Here is an 11,852-nt window from a genome sequence, read left to right as displayed (position 1 = left end):
CTGATTATACAAGCTGATTTTCGTACATTAGCAGAGTCAAGACTCTTCATTCTGCCTGACATTCGTTCCGTTATTGTACGAGCTTGTATAATCGGTGCAGTACGTACGTCGTTTTACAGGGTGACAATTATTGAGCCATATGAAATAAAATCGTCATAACTTCTGAACGGTTTGCGTTAGGACGTTCAAACTGCACGGTTGGCCGCGGGGCATGACGGGAATTAGTATGCGGACACATGGTTTGGTTTAGCAACGAGGCCCATTTTCATTTGGATTGGTTCGTCAATAAGCAGAATTGGCACATTTGGGGGGACTGAGAATCCGCATTTCGCGATCGAGAAGTCTCTTCACCCTCAACGGGTGGCCTCGCCGCTAACGAAGTGATTGCTTTTGGTGACATCATTTGCAATAGCGACTGCGCGAATTGACGGTACCTCGTACGGAAAGAAAGAGTAGCTGATGCTACTGAGCACTCGGCCGCGAGCATTTCCGACGACTTCTTGGGCTCTTATTCGTGATGGCATTCAGACAGGCAAGGGTGCTGTCGATTGTTACATACGAATGCGAAAGTGATTTTTACGCCAAAGTTGCGATCGTCCTACAAGTTGTGTCGGATGTGGAGCACAGAGCGTAGCAGTTTCCGTGGTGTAGCGGTTATCACGTCTGCCTAACACGCAGAAGGTCCCCGGCTCGATTCCGGGCGGAAACACTTTTTCGTCGCACTCAACAAGACACTTGCTACAATCTCTACTGTTACCATTTAAATCAATTTCAAACGTCCCACCACCAGGGTGCAGACGGCTCAAATGATACATGAAACTCTTTCAGAACCGGCTACTTGGTTTTTGTGCTTACCTGGAGGGCTGGAAATGCGCGGAACAGCCGCCGGCATGACGGTAGTTGCCACACGTTTGCACAAAACGCAAGGGCTCGTCCGGGATTTGAACCCGGGACCTCCTGCACCCGAAGCAGGAATCATACCCCTAGACCAACGAGCCTGCTCGTAGCGGCTAAGCGCTGCACATGACTGACGCCTCCGTTCTTGGTATCAGCATTCAGAGCTGCTGCTCACCCAGTGTTCTCCCTGGCTGTTGCGGTTTGATTGTTTTCATCGATGTCTTTTACTATAGCAACTTCTAGAATCGGTGGGAGCTCGTAGCCGACGCCCTTGCTTACGCAGGAAAAATCTGTTGCCACTACGGGTGGAATAATCGGTGCGGTATTCCTTGATGGCACGGTGACTACCGAACGGTACGTGAGGGTTTTGGAAGATGATTTCATCCCCATTACCCAAAGTGACCCTGATTGCGACAAGATGTGGCTCATGCAAGACGGAGCTCGACCCGATCAAAGCAGGCGAGTGTTGATGTCCTGGAGGTGGAGGAGCACTTTGTGGACCGCGTTCTGGCTCTAGGGTACCCAGAGGCTACTGGCATGGATCTCGATTGGCCGCCATATTCTCCGGATCTGAACACATATGACTCCTTTTTGTGGGGCTATATTAAAGACAAGGTGTACTGCAATAACCCCAAAACTGGTGCTGAGCTGAAAAGAGCCATTCAGGAGGTCATCGACACCATCGATGTTCCGACACTTAAGCGGATCATGCAGGATTTCGTTATTCGTCTGCCCCACATCATCGCCAGTGAAGGGAGACATATCAGATATGTCATAATCTAAAGCTGAATATCCGTAGTGACGTTTACTTGTTGAATAAAGTGTGTACACGCCATAGTTTTTAACTAAATTACGTCTTTTTCATATATTTCAATAATTGTCACCCTGTATATAATAGTTATTTTATGCTTGACTTGTTGATACGGTGCTGTTGTTCTCATGATCATGAAATATCGTACTGTGATATGAGACAATATAAAGTGCACTCGGTCAAGATTCAGTGAAAAATAGTGCAGAAGATCTGATGACGGCAACGTAGTTTGTTGAGACCGGTCATCACAATAAAGGTTGTACAATAGCGATCTTGGTGTTTGAAGTTGTACTTTTATTTCTGAATTCTTCTAGGGTATGCAAGCGACCGCCTCCATTCATTGTCCCGCTATTGAGTCGAGTGATCATAGAGCTCTCAGTCTTACTTCTCGTGTCCCTGGGCTCGGCTAGTGGCGTTCCTCGAGTTGGTTGTAGTGTCTGTTTACTAAAGTTGAGCTTTGCTTTTTCTGAGACAGGTTCGACGAGAAAATTTAGAGTATCAAACTCTTCTTTGACTCTAAGGCTAGGCGCAAATTGAGAGGCGTGTAGCACGTGTGACGTGACACGATACTACAGCGCGTGCCGCACGAGTCGCGCGGGTGCAGCGCATATTGCGACGCGTACACCATACTTGGCACGCGCCGACTGGCGACGCTCGGCGCTGACAGAACCGAAGCGCGCGCAACCTCTTATCTTTCTCAAACGATTTTACAGAAACTATTCACTGAAAATATTTGATTTTTGCCTTAACTTGTAGCGTTATATGTCGGCTTCGTGGCGAAGTGCCCATCATCTCGCTAATGACCATTCTTATTGTGATGTACACATTTTAGTAAGACACTACGTAAAACTCAAAAAATTTGCAACGAAAATTAGGGGTCGCTATGATTTTGCGTTTGGTGCGTATTACACCATATGTTGGTGCGAATGAAATTTAGCTAACATGTTGAATTTTTGTTTAGACTTGGGAGGAGGTCTCTGTCTGCCTCCGATCTCGAGAAAATGGATCCCATGCAGCGCGCTCACTTCCGATCTCACGCCCGCGAGAATGAAATACTCGCAACATCTCTTATATCTCCTAAACCGCTCGAGACATCGGAACGAAAGTTTGGCGAATGATACCATGCAAGGAGGAGAGTTTTTTACCAATTCTTAAACACACGGAACTTTCTTATGTATGGCGATATAGCAGTACTTATACTTCTCTTTTTATTTATTTCACTCCAGTGACTAATTTTTTAAGAGTTATCGACAGCTAGCGAAACAAGAGCTTTTTAGTATGAAAATAAACATGAAATTTCTTCTTTTATGTTACTGCAAACCGATACTATGAGGTTTTTCGTATCCTATTGAGCTCTGTCATTGCCAATTACTTGTTTAATGAGGCACTGCGTTTCGGAATTCTGTCGCAATAGCTGCTGAGAGATGAGTTTGGCAAATTACACTGTGACAAAGGAAGTACAATTAAACCAGTCACCAAGAGAAATACCGAGCGAGGTGGCGCAGTGGTTAGACACTGGACTCGCATTCGGGAGGACGACGGTTCAATCCCGCGTCCGGCCATCCTGATTTAGGTTTTCCGTGATTTCCCTAAATCACTCCAGGCAAATGCCGGGATGGTTCCTCTGAAAGGGCACGGCCGACTTCCTTCCCCATCCTTCCATAATCCGATGAGACCGATGACCACGCTGTCTGGTCTCCTTCCCCAAGCCAACCAACCAACCAACCAACCAAGAGAAATGTGGCCGCTACTCACAAACGGTGATGCTTCTACGAATGAGAAAAGGTTAACAACTCACACAAAAATAGATTGCCAATTCTGCTGGAATTTCTGTGGAATCCCCGTAACCCATCGTATTTTTAACACTGAGCGACTGGAATGGAAACTTACCAAAGGATTTTATTTCTTCTCTTGATCTGAGCAGTATTAAAATAATGACGAGCGTTCCTTCAGGCGGAATGATAGGCACATGCCAGATACTGGTTACTCATCTTCGGCTTGCCAAACTGACAATGTGTGATCGCAAATGAAATAGTTGTTATTGAGAAAAATAAAAAATTGATCTGTCGCACAAAACAATGATCAGTGTATTCTCAGCAGCGGAGGATAATGCGCGCGACAGGAATGTACAAGCTAGCCATGTGTGCCTTGTGAGATGGAGTTCGAAAAACGTTGTCATGAAAGTAGATCTGCCTTTGTCAGCAGCACATTTCAACAAATTAAATATATCTAATCATAACACTCTTTTAGGATATTCCTACTTTCGTAATAATACCGACCATTTTCTTCATTTGTGTAGCCTGTTGTATAATTAGTTTATTAATGCTGATAATGTGCATGCAACAATTGAAATGCTTTTTCTCATCACGACGAACCAATTAAAACGTTGTTATTTGTGACTGCTTTTCGATTGTTTCTAGCTTGCAGTAGAAATGTAATGTTCACATGTATGTAGTACAGTGAGACTTCTATACTTCAGATCTTGGACGCTTTTTACCAGGAGCACAAAGGGATCACACCTGTGGAGATTATCCCTTCTAAATTTTTGTAACAGATCGTACAGATACGCCAGAATACTAGGCAGCGAGAAGATAACCTTGTTTTACTTTCCTGCCTGCTTCTTAATCACATGATTTTATAATATTCCTTGCTTCCTTATTCACTACCCTCTGTCCCTTCTTGCGGTCTGAAAACATCGCGGAGGCATATGATACAATTCCAGTGGCCAATGGCTCACCAGTTACTGAAGTATGCATTTTTCTTGACAGAAGAAAAACAAACCAAAACAAAACTATACAGATATAAATAACAGAAAAGTGTAATGTACTAACGAAGAAAGCTGGAGAGTTTAAATGGCGAAAAACCAAACACTGCCTAAAGGCAATAACATTTAGTATAAAGTAAGGCAATATTTATCGTGTGGGCAATACTACCACTGGTCACATGCGCCGCGCTGATGTGAGCATATGGCCGGGCTACTTTTCCGCTCCCCGCCTCAAATTTCCCACGGTGCTAGCGAGACACACGTGATGCGCGGCGCGAGAAACTGTGCCGCAACCACAACGCCACGCGACCTGGCGCAGGCGCGTGTCGCGTCCCAGTCGCGTCGCGTCGTAATTTGCGCGGTCCCATTTGAACCTGTGGAGTTACAAAAATACGCGCTGCGCTGCGTCGCGCCACACCCGCTATACGCGTCTCAATTTGCGCCTAGCCTAATTACGCACCAGAGAAGCAGTTCTGACATTGCGAGCGATAATGGAACCTTCTTAAGAAAAGTCAATACAAATTCAAAGGGTTTGTCGACCTGGAAAAAGCGCTCGACAAAGTAAAATTGGGCAAGGTGTTCGAAATTACAATAAAAATTGGGGTAAGCTATAGGGAAAGACGGATAGTGTACAATATATACAAGAGCCAAGAGGGAAGAAAAAGAATGGAAGACAAAGAAGGAAGTGCTCGGGTCAAAAAGTGTGTAAGACAGGGACTTAGTCCTTTACCCGTACCGTTCAGTCTATACATCGAAGCAGCAATGAGGAAAATAAAAGGTTCAAGAGTGGGATTAAAATTCGTGGTGAACGGTCATCAATGATAAGATTTGCTGATGACATTGCTACCCGCAGTGAAAGTGAAAGAGAATTATATGACGTACTGAATAGAATGAACAGTCTAATGGGTGCAGATTATGGGTCGAAAGTAAACGGACGAAAGACGGGAGTAATGAGGAGCAGCAGAAACGGGACTAGCGATAAACTTAAGATCAAAATTGCGGTCCACGAGGTAGACGAAGTTAAGGACGTCTGCTACCTTGGAAGAAAAATAACACGTGACGGACGAAGAAAGGATGTCATAAAAAGCAGATTAGTGCAGCAAAGGGGGCGTTCTTGGCTAATGGAAGTTTGCTAGTATCAAACGTCAGTCTTAATTCCAGGAGGAAATTTCTGAGAATCTACGTTTGGACCGTAGCATTGTATGGTAGTGAATCACAAACTGCAGGAAAACGATAAAAGAGAAGAATGGAAGCGTTTGAGATAAGGTGCTGTAGAAGGATCTTGAAAATTAGGTGAACTGATATGATGAGTGAGGAGGACCTCCGCAGTATCGAATTGGCGAAGGAAGGAGTAAAAATAAAAAAAAAACAGCCTTCCTCTTAAGACCTGTCCAGCAGTCCTTGACATATCTTCAAGTGAGAGAAAACTGTATCCCAGTATTATTCACTTTTTAATCCGAGGACGTATGTCTTTAGAATGAAATTTTCACTTTGCAGCCGAGTGTGCGGTGATATGAAACTTCTTGGCAGGTTAAAACTGTGTAGCGGACCGAGACTCGAACTCGGGACCCTTCGCCTTTCGCGGGCAAGTGCTCTACCATCTGAGCTACCCAAGCACGACTCACGGCCCACCATCACAGCTTCACTTCTGGCAGTATCTCGCCTCCTATCGTCCAGGTTCGCAGAAGAGCTTCTGTGAAATTTGGAAGGTAGGAGACGAGGTACTGGTGGAAGTGAAGGTGTGAGGACGGGACGTGAGTCGTGCTTGGGTAGTTCAGATGGTAGAGCACTTTCACGTGAAAGGCAAAAGGTCCTAAGTTCGAGTCTCGGTCCGGCACACAGTTCTAATCTGCCAGGAAGTTTCACATATGTCTTTATCTTCCATTCCGATTAGAATGTTGTGGTCTTCAGCCCGAAGACTGATCTGATGCAGCTTTCCAAGCTACTCTATCCAGTGTAAACATCTTAATCTCTGAATAATTATTGCAACATACATCGATTTGAACGTGTCTCTACAGTCCCCCCACCCCTCCCCCGCCACCACTCCACGGTTATTAGTTCATTCTCATGGATGATAATGCGCCACCACATCGAACAGCGAAGGTGGAGCAGCTGTTGGAACGAAGGACATCCGGCGAGTGGGCTAGCCTCCCCGTTCTCCCGACTTAAATCTCATCGAGCACGTGTGGAAAGTGTTGGGCAGCAGACGTAATGCAGCACGCCAACCGCGCTTGTGGAGAAAGGGAACAACGTCCTGCCACAACTACTCCTTACCAACGTGGATAGCTTGGGAGCACGTGGCGGAGCATGCACTACCGACTGTAGCGACCACACATTCTACTAAGAACCACGTCACACCTTTTGTTATGTTCAGGGGCTGCCATAAATCGCGGTGAATTCGGTGTAATTATTGTTTTTGCATAACAGTGTCATGTCTCTTCGTCTCAATGTATATTTTTTCAGTTACCTTCTGTACCGTATTGTTGCAGTTCTTTCTATGTATGGTCCGAATTTCAGCGAGCTATGTTATTTGCGGGAATTTGCAAAAAGGTGGGAATTCAAGGAGATGGGACCTGGATAAAGTGAAAGAACCAGAGGTTGTACAGAGTTTCAGGGAGAGCATAAGGGAACAATTGACAGGAATGGGGGAAAGAAATATGGTAGAAGAAGAATGGGTAGCTCTGAGGGATGAAGTAGTGAAGGCAGCAGAGGATCAAGTAGGTAAAAAGACGAGGGCTAGTAGAAATCCTTGGGTAACAGAAGAAATATTGAATTTAATTGATGAAAGGAGAAAATATAAAAATGCAGTAAATGAAGCAGGCAAAAAGGAATACAAACTTCTCAAAAATAAGATCGACAGGAAGTGCAAAATGGCTCAGCAGGGATGGCTAGAGGACAAATGTAAGGATGTAGAGGCTTATCTCACTAGAGGTAAGATAGATACTGCCTACAGGAAAATTAATGAGATCTTTGGAGAAAAGAGAACCACTTGTATGAATATCAAGAGCTCAGATGGAAACCCAGTTCTAAGCAAAGAAGGGAAAGCAAAAACGTGGAAGGAGTATATAGAAGGTCTATACAAGGGCGATGTACCTGAGGACAATATTATGGAAATGGAAGAGGATGTAGATGAAGATGAAATGGGAGATACGATACTGCGTGAAGAGTTTGACAGAGCACTGAAAGACCTGAGTCGAAACAAAACCCCGGGAGTAGACAGCATTCCATTGGAACTACTGACGGCCTTGGGAGAGCCAGTCCTGACAAAACTGTACCATCTGGTGAGCAAGATGTATGAGACAGGCGAAATACCCTCGGACTTCAAAAAGAATATAATAATTCCAATCCCAAAGAAAGCAGGTGTTGAAAGAAGTGAAAATTGCCGAACCCTCAGTTTAACATGTCATAGCTGCAAAATACTAACGCGAATTCATTACAGACTATTGGAAAAATTGGTAGAAACCGACCTCGGGAAAGATCAGTTTGGATTCCATAGAATAGTTGGAACACGTGAGGCAATATTGACCCTACGACGTATCTTAGAAGAAAGATTAAGGAAAGGCAAACCTACGTTTCTAGCATTTGTAGACTTAGAGAAAGCGTTTGACAATGTTGACTGGAATACTCTCTTTCAATTTCTAAGGGTGGCAGGGGTAAAATATAGGGAGCGAAAGGCTATTTACAATTTGTACAGAAATCAGATGGCAGTTACAAGAGTCGAGGAGTATAAAAGGGAAGCAGAGGTTGGGAAGGGAGTGAGACAGGGTTGTAGCCTCTCCCCAATGTTATTCAATCTGGATATTGAGCAAGCAGTGAAGGAAACAAAAGAAAAATTCGGAGTAGGTATTAAAATCCATGGAGAAGAGATAAAAACTTTGAGGTTCGCCGATGACGTTGTAATTCTGTCAGAGACAACGACGGACTTGGAAGAGCAGTTGAACGGAATGGACAGTGTCATGAAAGGAGGATATAAGATGGACATAAACAAAAGCAAATCGAGGATAATGGAATGTAGTCGAATTAAGTCGGGTGATGCTGAGGAAATTAGATTAGGAAATGAGACACTGAAAGTAGTAAAGGAGTTTTGCTATTTGGGGAGCAAAATAACTGATGATGGTCGAAGAAGAGAGGATATAAAATGTAGACTGGCAACGGCAAGGAAAGCGTTTCTGAAGAAGAGAAATTTGTTAACATCGAGTGTAGATTTAAGTGTCAGGAAGTCGTTTCTGAAAGTATTTGTATGGAGTGTATCCACGTATGGAAGTGAAACATGGAATAGATGCTTTCGAAATGTGGTGCTACAGACGAATGCTGAAGATTAGATGGGTAGATCACATAACTAATGAGTAGGTATTGAATAGAATTGGGGAGGAGTTTGTGGCACAACTTGACAAGAAGAAAGGACCGGTTCGTAGGACATGTTCTGAGGCATCAAGGGATCACCATTTTAGTAATAGAGGGCAGCGTGGAGGGTAAAAATCGTAGAGGGAGACCAAGAGATGAATACACTAAGCAGATTCAGAAGGATGCAGGCTGCAGTACGTACTGGGAGATGAAGCAGCTTGCACAGGATAGAGTAGCATGGAGAGCTGCATCAAACCAGTCTCAGTACTGAAGACCACAACAACAACATGTTATCTGGCAGTGACATATCACGAGAAATTTACTTTTGTACTTACATTTTGCACACCAGGGTATAACGAGGCAGCAACAGAGGAGAACTTCGAAACGTAGCTTTATCTTGCTGAAAAAGCAGCACTGGCTTTGATGCTCATTTAACTGAGAAAATAAGACGTCGAAAATCTGAAAATAAGTATATCTACAGACAGTGGCTTCAAAGAGCATTGGGCCGGTAATCCGCCTACCAGAAACCAAATAACGCTGGACGGTGGTCATTTTGGTTGTGAGGGAAACGAAAAGTGAAAGACTGACGAGTTAGTGGTGCCTGAAGTAATCACCGCCATACACCGTCAGGTGTCCTGCGGAGTATAGATGTAGATGTGGATGTATATGTGGTGCTACCTGCTTACTGTGTATGTATTACGGTATACTGATAATTTTTACTTTATGGATCGTCTGACACCAACTGAATAAAGCACAATTTTAGTGTCATACGCGTTTCGCCTTTACTTTCTGCAAGGCATCTTCAGTGGCCTGGAATATGTACATGTGTTTGCTATTTAATTTACATTTTGGTCACTGTACCTATAGGTTATAAACAGTTCTGGTGGTTGGCATTTCCTATTAAGTAGTAATACACTCCTGGAAATTGAAATAAGAACACCGTGAATTCATTGTCCCAGGAAGGGGAAACTTTATTGACACATTCCTGGGGTCAGATACATCACATGATCACACTGACAGAACCACAGGCACATAGACACAGGCAACAGAGCATGCACAATGTCGGCACTAGTACACTGTATATCCACCTTTCGCAGCAATGCAGGCTGCTATTCTCCCATGGAGACGATCGTAGAGATGCTGGATGTAGTCCTGTGGAACGGCTTGCCATGCGATTTCCACCTGGCGCCTCAGTTGAACCAGCGTTCGTGCTGGACGTGCAGACCGCGTGAGACGACGCTTCATCCAGTCCCAAACATGCTCAATGGGGGACAGATCCGGAGATCTTGCTGGCCAGGGTAGTTGACTTACACCTTCTAGAGCACGTTGGGTGGCACGGGATACATGCGGACGTGCATTGTCCTGTTGGAACAGCAAGTTCCCTTGGCGGTCTAGGAATGGTAGAACGATGGGTTCGATGACGGTTTGGATGTACCGTGCACTATTCAGTGTCCCCTCGACGATCACCAGTGGTGTACGGCCAGTGTAGGAGATCGCTCCCCACAACATGATGCCGGGTGTTGGACCTGTGTGCCTCGGTCGTATGCAGTCCTGATTGTGGCGCTCACCTGCACGGCGCCAAACACGCATACGACCATCATTGGCACCAAAGCAGAAGCGACTCTCATCGCTGAAGACGACACGTCTCCATTCGTCCCTCCATTCACGCCTGTCGCGACACCACTGGAGGCGGGCTGCACGATGTTGGGGCGTGAGCGGAAGACGGCCTAACGGTGTGCGGGACCGTAGCCCAGCTTCATGGAGACGGTTGCGAATGGTCCTCGCCGATACCCCAGGAGCAACCGTGTCCCTAATTTGCTGGGAAGTGGCGGTGCGGTCCCCTACGGCACTGCGTAGGATCCTACGGTCTTGGCGTGCATCCGTGCGTCGCTGCGGTCCGGTCCCAGGTCGACGGGCACGTGCACCTTCCGCCGACCACTGGCGACAACATCGATGTACTGTGGAGACCTCACGCCCCACGTGTTGAGCAATTCGGCGGTACGTCCACCCGGCCTCCCGCATGCCCACTATACGCCCTCGCTCAAAGTCCGTCAACTGCACATACGGTTCACGTCCACGCTGTCGCGGCATGCTACCAGTGTTAAAGACTGCGATGGAGCTCCGTATGCCACGGCAAACTGGCTGACACTGACGGCGGCGGTGCACAAATGCTGCGCAGCTAGCGCCATTCGACGGCCAACACCGCGGTTCCTGGTGTGTCCGCTGTGCCGTGCGTGTGATCATTGCTTGTACAGCCCTCTCGCAGTGTCCGGAGCAAGTATGGTGGGTCTGACACACCGGTGTCAATGTGTTCTTTATTCCATTTCCAGGAGTGTATTTTGAACTGTACTTACAGGTTGCGTGGACGATTTCCTACATATTACGCACCTGTTGCATTTTTGGTGTTGTTGTTCTTCTTTTAAAAGCCAATTTCGTTTTCCACATTTCACAGCACTATGAACTTGACACTTGTTTCGATGCAATGTTTTGGTTTGTGTTGCCGACTGTCAGATGTTATTGCCAAAGATCGAATGTTATTGCCGAACTTTCGAGTGTAATTATTGAAGTGTCTGTGATCTGTTTGTGTATGCATTTGTGTGTGTGTTTGTCCATAAGGCGAAGGGAGGGGGGAAGAATTTTTTTCTGGTTGTGTGAGAGGGACGTTTTTTTAAATTTTTTTATCTTATAATTTATTTTATTAAGTGTAGTAGGGAGCCTGTGCTGATGTGTTTTGTCATTTATCACATGTTTGTTTTCAGCGACAGCTTTCTGAATGTGTAAGTTTTTTTGCATTTGTATAAGATGTTCGTCATGGTTGCTTATTCTCATTATTTTCATTTCTTGTTCTATGTTTGTAGAATGGCGGTTATAGTGTTTTAAATGTTCTGCAAATGTGGAATGGTTTGTTTCGTACTTCCAACATCTGATATATTCTTTGTATCGTGTTTCAAAATTCCTGCATGTCATGCCTATGTATACTGCATCACAACTTTGACACTCAGGTTTATATATTCCTGATAGTTGGAATTTGTCCCT

The 11,852-nt window shown here is 45.2% G+C and overlaps 2 non-coding genes across 2 annotated transcripts; one reads left to right on the top strand and one right to left on the bottom strand.

The window, feature by feature from the left end:
* The first annotated feature begins 636 nt into the window (after positions 1-636).
* Positions 637-709, top strand: Trnav-aac (transfer RNA valine (anticodon AAC)). The gene has a single exon. It is a non-coding gene; the product is annotated as a tRNA-Val (tRNA).
* A 217-nt stretch (positions 710-926) lies between these two features.
* On the bottom strand, positions 927-998 carry Trnap-cgg (transfer RNA proline (anticodon CGG)). Its single transcript has one exon. It is a non-coding gene; the product is annotated as a tRNA-Pro (tRNA).
* Positions 999-11,852: the final 10,854 nt, after the last annotated feature.

This window comes from Schistocerca serialis, chromosome 9 (assembly GCF_023864345.2).
Source record: "Schistocerca serialis cubense isolate TAMUIC-IGC-003099 chromosome 9, iqSchSeri2.2, whole genome shotgun sequence".
NCBI lineage: Eukaryota > Metazoa > Arthropoda > Insecta > Orthoptera > Acrididae > Schistocerca > Schistocerca serialis.
Note: the sequence above shows the minus strand (reverse complement) of the source record. Positions and strands in the feature narration are given on the sequence as shown.